The sequence below is a fragment of the Scyliorhinus torazame genome, chromosome 5 (genome assembly GCF_047496885.1).
Source record: "Scyliorhinus torazame isolate Kashiwa2021f chromosome 5, sScyTor2.1, whole genome shotgun sequence".
Taxonomy (NCBI): Eukaryota; Metazoa; Chordata; class Chondrichthyes; order Carcharhiniformes; family Scyliorhinidae; genus Scyliorhinus; species Scyliorhinus torazame.
In genome coordinates, this window is record NC_092711.1 from 82,899,682 (window position 1) to 82,913,942 (window position 14,261).

Consider the following 14,261-nt stretch of genomic DNA (forward strand, 5'->3'; position numbering starts at 1 on the left):
AAATCCAGGAGGAGAAAGAGGCAGACGTTCTGGCCTTTGCTTCCCTGGTTGCCCGGAGATGGATGTTATTAGCTTGGAGGGACTCAAAATCCCCGAAGTCAGAGACCTGGCTATCGGACATGGCTAGCTTTCTCTGTTTGGAGAAAATCAAGATCGCCTTGAGAGGGTCAATGTTAGTGTTCACCCGGAGGTGGCAACCGTTCGTCGACTTCTTCATGGAAAATTGATCATCAGCAGAAGGTGGGGGGTGGGGGGGGGGGGGGGGGGGGTTAGTTTAGCTTAAAGTAGGGGGTTATTAAAGATGGGACGTGTAAGGGCGGGTGACGGCTTTTGCACTATGTATATAGTTTCATGTACATTGTTTATTTTGTTGTTACAACACCAGAAAATAGCTCAATAAAATGTTTATTTTAAAAAAACAGCGGGAAGGAGCTGTTTTTGAGTCTCTCCGTGCGTGTTCTCAGCCTTCTGTATCTCCTGCCCGATGGAAGATGTTGGAAGAGTGAGTAAGCCGGGTGGGAGGGATCTTTGATTATGCTGCCCGCTTTCCCCAGGCCATGAGAGGTGTAGATGGAATCAATAGATGGGAGGCAGGTTTGTGTGATGGACTGAGCTATGTTCACGATTCTCTGAAGTTTCTTGCGATCTTGGGCCGAGCAGTTGCCATACCAGGCTGTGATGCAGCCAGATAGGATGCTTTCTATGGTGCATCTGCAAAGGTTGGCAAGACTAAATGTGGACATGCTCAATTTCCTTAGTTTCCTGAGGAAGTTTAGGCGCTGTTGTGCTTTCTTGGTGGTAGCATCAACATGGGTGGACCAGGACAGATTTTTTGAGATGTGCACCCAGAGGAATTTGAAACTGCTAACCATCTCCACCTCGGCCCCGTTGATGCTGACAGGGGTGTGTGTACAGTACTTTGCTTCCTGCAGCCAATGACCAGCTCTTTAGTTTTGCTGGCATTGAGGGATAGACTGTTGGTTTTGGAGCTTTGATATGAGCTTGGCTGGGATTATGGTGTTGAAGGCGGATATGTAGTCAATAAATAGGAGACTGATGTCGGAGTCCTTGCTGTCGAGATGCTCGAGGGATGAGTGTAGGGCCAGAGAAATGGCATCTGCTGTGGACCGGTTGTGGCAGTATGCGAATTGCAGTGGATCAAGGCGTTCTGGGAGTATGGAGGTGATGCGCTTCATGATCAACCTATCGAAGTACTTCATTATGACTGAAGTCAGGGCCACAGGATGGTAGTCATTGAGGCACGCTGACTGGTTCTTCTTTGGCACCGGTGTATGATGGTGGTCTTCTTGAAGCCAATCTGGACAGACACAAGGACACTGGCACCATGGAGAAACCATGGAAATGTGGGGATTGTGGGAAGAGATTCAGATCCCTGTCTGTGCTGGAAATTCATCAATGGAGTCACACTGGCGGAGGCCATTCACCTGCTCAGAATGTGGTCAAGGATTCACTCAGCTATCCAACTTACATAAACACCAGAGAACTCGCACCAGCGAGAAACTGTTCATCTGCTCTATTTGTGAGAAGGGATTGTCAACTAACTGACCTCAGTTCAAACCGACTTCTTCACTCTGACCTGAGGCCATTTAAATGCTCCAGCTGGGAAAAGAGCTTTAAAAGTAACAAGCTTTTGCTGACTCACCGGCGAATTCACAGTGGGGAGAGACTATTCACCTGCTCCGTGTGCGGGAAGTGATTCACTCATTCAGCCTACTGAAACACCACCGAATTCACACCAGGGAGAGACCATTCACCTGCTCCGTGTCTGGAAAGGGATTCACTCAATCATTCAGCCTGCTGAAACACCAGATTACACCGGGAAGAGACCATTCACTGCTCTGTGTGTGGGAAGAGATTCACCAGTCATCCACCCTGCTGAATCACCAGTGGGTTCACACTGGGGAGAGACCATTCATTTGCTTCATGTGTGAGAAGCGATTCACTCAGTTATCCCAGTTTCAGAGGCGGTGTATAGGGGAGATGGTGGCGTAGTGGTCTTGTCGCTGGACTAATGATCCAGATACCCAGGATCATGACCTGTGGACCTGGGAAGATGATTGGGCCTTGGACACTACCCCAAGGAACTCCTGCAGTGATGTCCTGGAGCTGAGATGATTGACCTCCAAACACCACAACCATTTTCCTTTGTGCCAGATATGACTCCAGTAAGTGGAGAGTTTTTCCCCTGATTCCCATTGACTCCAGTTTACCTAGGGCTCCTTGATGCCATACTCTATCAAATGCTGCCTTGATGTCAAGGGCAGTCATTCTCACCTCTCACATTCAGCTCTTGTGTCCATGTTTGAACCAAGGTTGTAATGAGGTTAGGAGCAGATTGACCCTGGCGGAACCCAAACCGAGCATCCGAGAGAAGGGTATTCCTGAGTAAGTGCCACTTGATCGCACTACTGATAACTCCTTCCATCACTTTGCTGATCATGGAGAGTAGATTGACAGTGTGATAATTGGCTGGGTTGCATTTGTCATGTTGTGTACAGGACACGCCTGGGCAATTTTCGACAGTGTAGATGCCAGTGTTCTAGCTGTGCTGAGACAGCTTGGCTCGGGGTGCGGCAAGTTCAGGAGCACAAGTTATCAGTACTATTGTCCCTACATTGTCAGAGCCCATAGCCTTTTCAGTATCCAGTGCCTTCAGCCGTTTCTTCATATCACGTGGAGTGAATTTCTCGACTGAAGACTGACATCTGTAATGCTGGTGACCTCCGAAAGAGACTGAGATGGATCATCCAGTCGGTACTTCTGGCTGATGGTGTTGCAAATGCTTCAGCCTTGCCTCTAGCACATATGTGCTTGGCTCCTCCATCATTGAGGATGGGGGATATTTGTGGAGCCTCCTCCTCCAGTGAATTGTTTAATTGTCCACAACCATACGTGACTGGATGTGGCAGAACTGCAGAGTTTGGATCTGATGTGTTCGTTATGGAACCGTTTAGCTCTGTCTATTACTTGCTGCTTATGCTGTTTGGCACACAAGAAGTCCTGTGTTGTAGCTTCACCAGATTGACATCTCATTTTTTGGTATGTCTAATGTTGTTCCTGGCATGTTCTCCTGCACTCTTCATAGAATCAGTGTTGATCCACTGGCTTGGTGGTAATGGTAGAGTGGTGGCCATGAGGGTGGCCAGTTGTGGTTGAATACAATTCTGCTGCTGCTGATGGCCCACATAGCCTCATAGATGCCCAGTTTTGAGTTTCAAGATCTGTTCGAAGTCTATTTAGCACAGTGGTAGTGCCACACAACGCGATGGAGATAATATCCTCAATGTGAAGACGGGACTTTGTCACCGCAAGGACTGTGCGGTGGCCACTTCTACTGATACTGTCATGGAGAGATGCATCTGCAGCAGGCAGATTGGTGAGGATGAGGTCAAGTATGCGCTTCCCTCTTGTTGGTCCCCTCACCACCTGCTGCAGTCCCAGTCTAGCGGCTATGTCCTTTAGGGCCCGGCCAGCTCGGTCTGTGGTGGTACTACCAAGACACTCTTAGTGGTGGACATTGAAGTACCCCTCCCAGAGCATAATCTGCTCCCTTGCCACCCTCAGTGCTTCCTCCAAGTGGTGTTCAACATGGAGGCGTACATCATTCATCAGCGGATGGTGGCCGGTACATTGTAATCAGCGGATGGTGGCCGGTACATTGCCCATATTTAACCTGATGCTGTGGGACCTCATGTTGTCTTCATGTTCTCAACAGAGTCCATGTTGAGGACCCCCAGGGCATCTCCTTCCTGAATGTATACCACTGTGCCGCTGCCTCTGCTGGATCTGTCCTACCGGTGAGACAGGACATACCCAGGAATGGTAACAGTGCTGTCTGCGACATTGTCTGTAAGGTATGATTCTGTGAATATGACTATGTCAAGTCGGTGCTTAACTAGTCTGTGAGGCAGCTCTGCCAAGTTAAATATAGTGTTAAACTCAAAGTCAAAACGTATCTTGGCAAATATATTCCCAGAGGTTTGGGGAAGTTTTCAGAAAAAAAACAGTAGATGAGCAAAAACAGGGAGGACATATACCATGAGGATAAACTAGGAAGTAATATAGAAATGGACAGCAAGAGTTTCCTTCAATTCTTAAAAATGAAGAGAGGCACTGAAGTGGACGTCGGTTCCTGAGAGAATGAGACTGCGGAAAGAATAATGGGAAGTCAGGAAATGGCAGAGGAGTTAAATAAATACTGTGAGTCAGTCTTCACGGTAGGAGACAGTAATAGCATTCCACAAATACTAAATAATCAAAGGCAAAAGGGGAAGGGAATAATCACAATAACTACACCGGAGAAAAAGTATTCGGAAACGAATGGAGCAAAAGTCTGCTATGTTCCTGGCCTGATGGGTTGCAACCCAGGATAGTAAAGGAAGTAGCTGCAGAGATAGTGGATGCCCTGGTCAAATTCTTGACAAGTCCCGAAGGATTGGAAAACTGCTAATGCAACATCTTTATTTAACAAAGGAGGGAGAAAAGAAACAAGTAACGATAGGCCAATAAACTTAACATCTGTCATTGGGAAAATGTTAAGAGTCCATTATAAAGGATGTAATAGCAGAACATTTTGAAAAGCATAATATAATCAAACAGAGTCAGCATGGCTTCATGAAGGGGAAATCATGTTTGAAACATTTGTTAGCAATCTTTGAGGTGGTAACAAGCAGGATAGATGACGGGGAGCCAGTTTATCTAATATACTTGGATTTCCAAAAAGTGTTTGATAAGGTACCACACAACCGGCTACATAATAAGATAAGAGCTCATAGTGTTGGGGAACTGACCATGATAATGCACGTTCTCCCCGTGTCTCCGTGGGTTTCCTCCAGGTGCTCCGGTTTCCTCCCACAAGTCCCGAAGACGTGGTTGTTAGGTGAATTGGACATTCTGAATTCTCCCTCAGTGTACCCGAACAGGCGTCGGTGTCTGGCAACTAGGGGTTTTTCACAGTAACTTCATTGCAATGTTAATGGAAGCCTACTTGTGACAATAATTATTACTATTATAAAAGACAGAAAATTGGGATAAGGGGGCATTTTCAGAATGGCAACATAACTAGCGGAGTGCCGCTGGGATCCATACTGGGGCCACAGTTATTTACCATATATATTAATGACTTGGACAAGGGAAGCGAATGCACTTTTGCAAACTTTGTGGATGACACAAAAATAGGTAGGAAACAGGTTAGTTGAGTGGTCAAAAATTTGAGAAATGGAATATAATGTAGGAAAACGAAAATGTATGCACTTTGATGGGAAGAATAAAGGAGCTGAATATATTTAAAGTGAGAAAGACTACAGAAAACTGCAGCACAGAGGGACCTGGGGGTCCTCGGGCATTAATCACAAAAGCTAGCGTGCAGGTTCAGCAGGTCGTTGGGAAGGTAAATGGAAGGTTGGCCTTTATTTCAAAGGGAATGCAGCATAAAAATAGAGAAGTCCAGCTGAAATTGTACAAGGCAATAGTTAGACCACACTTGGAATACTGTGAACAACATTAGTCCTCTTTCCTGAGGAAAGATATGCGGGCATTGGAGACAGTCCTGAGAAGGTTCATAAGGTTAGAACATAGAACATAGAAAAATACAGCACAGAACAGGCCCTTCGGCCCACGATATTGTGCCGAACCTTTGTCCTAGATTAATCATAGATTATCATAGAATTTACAGTGCAGACGCAGGCCATTCGGTCCATCGTATCTGCACCGGCCCTTGTAAAGAGCACCCTACCCAAGGTCAACACCTCCACCCTGTCGCCATAACCCAGTAACCCACCCAACACTAAGGGCAATTTTGGACACTAAGGGCAATTTATCATGGCCAATCCACCTCACCTGCACATCTTTGGACTGTGGGAGGAAACCGAAGCACCCGGAGGAAACCCACGTACACACGGGGAGGAGGTGCAGACTCCACACAGACAGTGACCCAAGCCGTAATCGAACCTGGGACCCTGGAGCTGTGAAGCAATTGTTCTATCCACAATGCTACCGTGCTGCCCTTAAGAACAAATTAATCTGCACTATATCATTCTACCATGATCCATGTACCTATCCAATAGCCGCTTGAAGGTTCCGAATGTTTCCGACTCATCTACTTCCACAGGCAGTGCATTCCATGCCCCCACTACTCTCTGGGTAAAGAACCTACCTCTGACATCCCCCCTATATCTTCCACCATTCACCTTAAATTTATGTCCCCTTGTAATGGTTTGTTCCACCTGGGGAAAAGTCTCTGACTGACGACTCTATCTATTCCCCTGATCATCTTATAAACCTCTATCAAGTCGCCCCTCATCCTTCTCCGTTCTAATGAGAAAAGGCCTAGCACCCTCAACCTTTCCTCGTAAGACATACTCTCCATTCCAGGCAACATCCTGGTAAATCTCCTTTGCACCTTTTCCAAAGCTTCCACATCCTTCCTAAAATGAGGTGACCAGAACTGTACACAGTACTCCAAATTTGGCCTTACCAAAGTTTTGTACAGCTGCATCATCACCGCAAGGCTCTTAAATTCAATCCCTCTGTTAATGAACGCTCGCACACCATAGACCCTCTTCACAGCTCTATCCGCTTGAGTGGCAACTTTCAAAGATGAATGAACATAGACCCCAAGATCTCTGCTCCCCTACATTGCCAAGAACCCTACCGTTAACCCTGTATTCCGCATTCATATTTGTCCTTTCAAAATGGGCAACCTCACACTTTTCAGGGTTAAACTACATCTGCCATTTCTCAGCCCAGCTCTGCATCCTATCTATGTCTCTTTGCAGCCGACAACAGCCCTCCTCACGATCCACAACTCCACCAATCTTCGTATCGTCTGCAAATTTACTGACCCACCCTTCAACTCCCTCATCCAAGTCATTAATGAAAATCACAAACAGCAGAGGACCCAGAACTGATCCCTGCGGTACGCCATTGGCAACTGGGATCCAGGCTGAATATTTGCCATCCACCACCACTCTCTGACTTCCAGCGGTTAGCCAGTTCGTTATGCAACTGGCCAAATTTCCCACTATCCCATGCCTCCTTACTTTCTGCATAAGCCTACCATGGGGAACCTTATCAAATGCCTTACTAAAATCCATGTACACTACATCCACTGCTTTACCTTCATCCACATGCTTGGTCACCTCCTCAAAGAATTCAATAAGACTTGTAAGGCAAGACCTACCCCTCACAAATCCGTGCTGACTATCCCAAATCAAGCAGTGTCTTTCCAGATGCTCAGAAATCCTATCCCTCAATACACTTTCCATTACTTTGCCTACCACCGAAGTAAGACTAACTGGCCTGTTATTGCCAGGGTTATCCCTATTCCCTTTTTTGAACAGGGGCACGGCATTCGCCACTCTCCAATCCCCTGGTACCACCCCTGTTGACAGTGAGGACGAAAAGATCATTGCCAACGGCTCTGCAATTTCATCTCTTGCTTCCCATAGAATCCTTGGATATATCCCGTCAGGCCCGGGGGACTTGTTTATCCTCAAGTTTTTCAAAATGCCCAACACATCTTCCTTCCTAACAAGTATTTCCTCGAGCTTACCAGTCTGTTTCACACTGTCCTCTCCAACAATATGGCCCCTCTCATTTGTAAATACTGAAAAAAAGTACTCGTTCAATATCATACATATCATATCAAGGACACGTAGTACCTGTTCCTTGAACAAGTTCCACATTTCACTTGTGTCCTTCCCTGACAGCCTATGTTCCCAACTTATGCACTTCAGTTCTTGTCTGACAACATCGTATTTACCCTTCCCCCAATTGTAAACCTTGCCCTGTTGCACGCACCTATCCCTCTCCATTACTACAGTGAAAGTCACAGAATTGTGGTCACTATCTCCAAAATGCTCCCCCACTAACAAATCTATCACTTGCCCTGGTTCATTACCAAGTACCAAATCCAATATGGCCTCCCCTCTGGTCGGACAATCTACATACTGTGTTAGAAAAGCTTCCTGGACACACTGCACAAACACCACCCCATCCAAACTATTTGATCTAAAGAGTTTCCACTCAATGTTTGGGAAGTTGAAGTCACCCATGACTACTACCCTGTGACTTCTGCACCTTTCCAAAATCCGTTTCCCAATCTGTTCCTCCACATCTCTGCTACTATTGGGGGGCCTATAGAAAACCCCCAACAAGGTGACTGCTCCTTTCCTATTTCTGACTTCAACCCATACTGCCTCAGTAGGTAGATACTCCTCGAACTGCCTTTCTGCAGCTGTTATACTATCTCTAATTAACAATGCCACCCCCCACCCCCACCTCTTTTACCACCCTCCCGAATGTTATTGAAACAACTATAACCAGGGACCTCCAACAACCATTTCTGCCCCTCTTCTATCCAAGTTTCCGTGATGGCCACCACATCGTAGTCCCAAGTACCGATCCATGCCTGAAGTTCACCCACCTTATTCCTGATGCTTCTTGCGTTGAAGTATACACACTTCAACCCATCTCCGTGCCTGCAAGTACTCTCCTTTGTCAGTGTTCCCTTCCCCACTGCCTCAGGACACGCTTTGGCGTCCTGAATATCGGCTAACTTAGTTGTTGGACTACAAATCCGGTTCCCATTCCCCTGCCAAATTAGTTTAAACCCTCCCGAAGAGTACTAGAAAACCTCCCTCCCAGGATATTGGTGCCCCTCTGGTTCAGATGCAACCCGTCCTGCTTGTACAGGTCCCACCTTCCCCAGAAAGCGCTCCAATTATCCAAATACCTGAAGCCCTCCCTCTTCGACCATTCCTGCAGCCACGTGTTCAACTGCACTCTCTCCCTATTCCTAGCCTCGCTATCACGTGGCACCGGCAACAAACCAGAGATGACAACTCTGTCTGTCCTGGCTTTTAACTTCCAGCCTAACACCCTAAACTTGTTTATTACCTCCACACCCCTTTTCCTACCTACGTCGTTGGTACCAATGTGCACCACGACTTCTGGCTGCTCCCCCTCCCCCTTAAGGATCCTGAAGACACGATCTGAGACATCCCTGGCCCTGGCAACCAGGAGGCAACATACCTTCCGGGAGTCTCGCTCGCGATCACAGAATCTCCTATCTATTCCCCTAACCATTGAATCTCCTATTACTATTGCTTTTCCATTCTCCCCCCCCTTCCCTTCTGAGCCCCAGAGTCAGACTCAGTGCCAGAGACCTGGCCGCTAGGACCTTCCCCCAGTAGGTCATCCCCCCCCAGCAGCATCCAAAACGGTATACTTGTTTTGAAGGGGAACGGCCACGAGGGATCCCTGCACTGTCTGCCTGTTTGTTTCCTTTCCCCTGACTGTAACACAGCTACTCTTGTCCTGTACGTTGGTGTGGTTACCTCCCTGTAACTCTTCTCTATAACCCCCTCTGCCTCCCGGATGATCCGAAGTTCATCCAGCTCCAGCTCCAGTTCCCTAACACGGTCTCCAAGGAGCTGGAGTTGGGTGCACTTCCCGCAGGTATAGTCAGCGGGGACACTGGTGGTATCCCTCACCACCCACATCCTACAGGAGGAGCATGCAACTGGCCTAGCCTCAATCCCCTCTTACCTTACAGAATATAGCTGCCCTGTGGACCAACTGGACCTCCGCCCTCCGACTCTGCTCCCAGTCAGTTGCACTCACTGTAAACTCCTGGCTCCCTTCTCGCTCTTTGCGGAAATGTAGGAAACAAAATGAAAGGAACACCTGACTCCCTCCTCACCCAACTCCATCAGTCACCAAACTCTCACTATAGCACTCAAATGCACCAAATTCAGCACTCCCTCAGTCACCAAACTCTCACTATAGCACTCAAATGCACCAAATTCAGCACTCAGTGCAAACAAAGTCTGCACTGTCGGTGGATCACTTTTATACTGTGAATCTAGCCTCTGAAAACTGGTCTAATCCAGTTAACTAAAGGTTAGTCCCGGATATGGAGAGATTTTCTGATTAGAAGAGGTTGAGTTGTTTGGGCCTGTACTCATTGGAGTTGAGGCGAATGAGAGGTGACCTTTTTAGACATAAGCATTCTCAGGGGGGTTGACAGGGTAGATGCTGAGAGGATGTTTCCTCTTGTGGGAGAGTCCAGGACCAGAGGGCATAATCTCAAAGTAAGGGGTCTCAAATTTAAGACAGACATGAAGCGACATTTCTTCTCTCAGAGCGCAGTGAATCTGTGGAATTCTTTAGCTGTGCAATCATCCTGTCGCTGGAGTTTAACCATAAAAAGGCAAAGGTGAAGGTGTGTTTACCCGGATGGGCCGCTTGGTGGCGCAGTGGCGCTTTCACTGGGGGGCCTTGAGTTCAGACACATCCCAGACAGGACTGGTGAGAAATATCTGTCTGGGAAAGGGGAGACAACTATAATCGGGGAAATGGAGCGGTGCCGATGGGCCTGAGAGAAAGGAGTTCAGACAAGTCTTATTTTCTTCATTTTTCATTCAATATTTATTAAAATTTCAGAGAAAATATTACACAAAAGTTTATTTTGAAGTTGACGAAAGGAAACATAACGATTGAGGGTCACAGTGAGAACAGAACACATGCCCTCTGAGCTGCCAAATGTATGTACAACTGTAACAGACACAAGAAAGAGAGAACAGGAGCTCAATGTAAAGGGAAGGCCAAAGTTATGAGTAAGGAACGAGATAAGTTACTTTATTTAGACATGATATTGAGGGAAATTATTAGCTATAATTACATTACAGCCAAAATTATCTCGTACATTTCAAACTGGGAAACAGAAATACTGTCGATGATTGTCTCAGTTACAGATGCAGAATAATAAACTGAGAGAATTTTACTGTTAGAGTCACCAAGAGGAGATATTGTATTTGTGTCACACACAGATCATAATAAACAGCTGAGGAAAATCTACAGCGCCCGAAAGTCAACCGATCACTTGATCTGTAAAAGAGAGAGAAAATGATGAAGCAGATGTTTATAATCTGGGACATTGATGTTAGAGTTTTTAATCAATCAAACATTTAGAGATTTTTGAAACGGCTTCTGTCAGTTTGAAGTGTGAGTGGATTGAATCTTCTCACCTTCACCAGAGTGACTGCAGCGCTGTAGGAAATGCTCAGGAAGAACAGGGTGATGAATGTGGAAGCGGTTGTCCAGATGTTCCCGTTATCATCCTCATCGTCTTCAGTCCAGGTGTGGTCTGTGGTATCTATGAGGATAGAGCCGAATAAATATAATCAGATTGTTTATTAATCCACGATTTATTTTTAATATTCTCGTTTCATTTTCTCCCGCTGCTAATTCATTCTTTAATATATTTGTCATTGCATATCTACTGTTGAGTTCGTGACACTCAGAAATTGATGTCTTTAACTTTTTTTTTCTAATTAAGGGGCAATTTAGCGTGGCCAATCCACCTACCCTGCACATCTTTGGGTTGTCGGGGTGAGACCCCCGCGTCATGGGGAGAATGTGAAAACTCCACTGGGACAGGGACCCAGGAGCGGGATCAACCCCAGGTCCATGGTGGCGTGAGGCAGCAGCGGTAACCACTATGCCACCGTGCCGCCATTGCCTGCCGTTTCTGTTTGTTCCTTAGCTTTTGTGTCTGTGTCGATGCGAAATTCCGTGTTTTGATTTACTCCACTGTTGTGTGTCCAGATGTCTGTGTAGGTTCACTATGTGTTCATCGTGTCAATGAATATTGGTCTGTGTATTTGTGTGTCAGTGCCTGTGTGTGAACTGTGTTTGTCTTCTGTCAATGTGTATATATGAGTGTTATATTGTATGTGTATGTGTTGAAATCTATGTTTATATATTATTGCCTGTGTTAATATGTGTTTATACTTTCCTGTCTAGTAATATATGTGTTAATGTGTCTTTTTTCTTTCAACATGCATGCCAGTGTCTTAATGTTTGTGCCTGGATAAATGCGTGTGTGTGTGTGTGTGTGTCAATGCGTGTATTTCATCATAGAATCATCATCATATCCCTACAGTGGAGAACGAGGCCATTCGGCCTATTGAGTCTGCACCGACCCTCCGAAAGAACACCCTAACGAGGTGCACGGTGCACGCCCTGCCCTATCCCCAGAACCTCGTAATACCACCTAACGTTTTGGGCGCGAAGGGGTGATATAGCATGGCTAATCCCCCTAACCTGCACATCTTTGGACTGTGGGAGGAAACTGGAGCACGCGGAGGAAACACGGACATGGGAGAATGTGGAAACTCAACACGGACAATCACCCGAGGCTGGAATTGAACCCGGGTTTATGGCGCTGTGAGGCAGCAGTGCTATTTGTGCGTTGATGTTTGTTTATAACTATCTATTGCTGTGTATTGACGCCTCCATGTGTATTCATGTGTGTTTGTATGAGCGTGTGTACGAATCTGTTAATATGTGACTACGTGAGCCCATTAGTGTGTTAATGTGGATTATTGTCTCTGTTTTAATGGAAATATTTCTGTCATTGTGAAATTCTGCGATTGTGGGCGGCACGGTAGCACTGTGGTTAGCACTGTTGCTTCATAGCGCCAGAGTCACAGGTTCGATTCCTGGCGTGGGTTACTGTCTGTGCGGTGTCTGCACGTTCTCCCTGTGTCCGTGTGGGTTTCGTCCGGGTGTTCCGGTTTCTTCCCACAAGTCCTGAAAGATGTGCTTGTGAGGTAATTTGGACATTCTCAATTCTCCCTCTGTGTACCCGAACAGGCGCCAAGAGTGTGACGACTAGGGTTTTTTCACAGTAACTTCTTGCAGTGTTAATATAAGCCTTCTTGTGACAATAAACATTATTTTTACTATTATGTATATGTTATTGCTTACAGTTGTGTTTCATATTCTTGGGTCAGTCTGCGTGTATGGTTTCATATGTTTGTGTTTGCATATTTGTGTATCTGTGTGGACATGTGGATGTGTGTGCATGTTTGTGCATGCCGGCTTGTGTGTGTGAATTTGTGTGTGTGTGTACACGAGTGTCTCTGTGTACATAAACGTGTGCTTTTTTGTGTTTATGTGCATGTTTGTAAATTTTTGTTTGTTTATGTGTATATGTATGCATGTGTTTCTATGTGTACATCTATGTGTGTGTTTGTGTCTATGTGTGCTCATGTATATGGTTGTGGGTGTGTGTACATGTGCATGTATGTTTAGTGTTTGTGTCTTTATCTGTCTGTGTATTTGTATCAGCTGCCTGTAGCTTTGCCAGTTGTGGGTATTATTGGTACCGATGTAGAATATGTTGAACTTTCTGCTTATAAATGTGTTTTCTGTGAGATGCAAGCTGACATCATTGACCGAATGCAAAAATGCAAGGAGGTGCCTCAGGAGAGAACAGTGAAAACCCAGGGAGAATTCAATCACCAGTCTGGATTTGGATTTTGGGAAATCAGTTGTCGCATATGGATAAGAGGAACAAGGGTGCTAAAAAAAAATATGTTGCGTGCATAGATAGTTTAAGAACATCGTTAGCATGATGGGCTTTTAAAATCTTCAACCAGTAAGCTACAAGCCGTCTTGTAATGTCAGTAACTGAGTCCTTAGTGTAGAGACACATCCACTCCCAAATTCCCTGCTTGGGGAGTAGGTGGATAGTGATTTAATAGTCTCTCCCTCTCTGGCCAGCTGAACAAATTCTCTTTGGGTTCCCCCTGCTGAGGAGGTGGAGATACAGAGAGTTCACTCATCACCTTCCTCCTCTTTTGGTCGGGAAAGTGGAGGTAAAATGGGTTTATATTGCCTATCCCTCTCTGTTGGGGAAGTGGGCGGACAGTGCATTTATTTAGGCCCTCCCCCTCTCTTTGTTGGAAGCGGCTGTACAGTGAATTAACTAATGCCCCAGCTCTTTGGTGGGAAAGTGGGGGTACAGGGTTAATTAATGCTCCTTCCCCACTATTTGTTGGGCGTGGTGATACACTGGATTAACTACTGCCCCCCATTCTTTGGTGTGGAAGTGAGGGGTATAGTGGATTCACTAAGTCCCTTCCTCTTTGTTAGGGAGTTGGGGTGCAGGGCATTAGCTAACGTCCATTCCCCACTCTCTGTTGGAGAAGTGGGATGCAGTGGATTAACTATAACCCCTCCCCCTCTTTGTTTTGGGAAGTGTGGTTGCAGTGGATTAATTTATGCCCCTTCCTCTCTCTTTTGAGGACGTGCAGTAGAGTGCATTAACTAATGCCCCTCCTCCTGTCTCTGTTGGGGAGGTGGGGCGACAGTGGATTAACTAACCCCCCTCCTCCTGATTTTGTAGGAGAGGTGGAGATATAATGGATAAACATTTCTCTTCCCCCTCT

General features: G+C 46.1%; 1 protein-coding gene across 1 annotated transcript in view; it reads left to right on the forward strand.

Moving 5' to 3' along the window:
• The window catches only part of LOC140418681 (uncharacterized), a 403,178-nt gene that overhangs the window by 52,543 nt on the left and 336,374 nt on the right, over nt 1-14,261 (forward strand). The gene's annotated exons all lie outside the window — the stretch shown is intronic.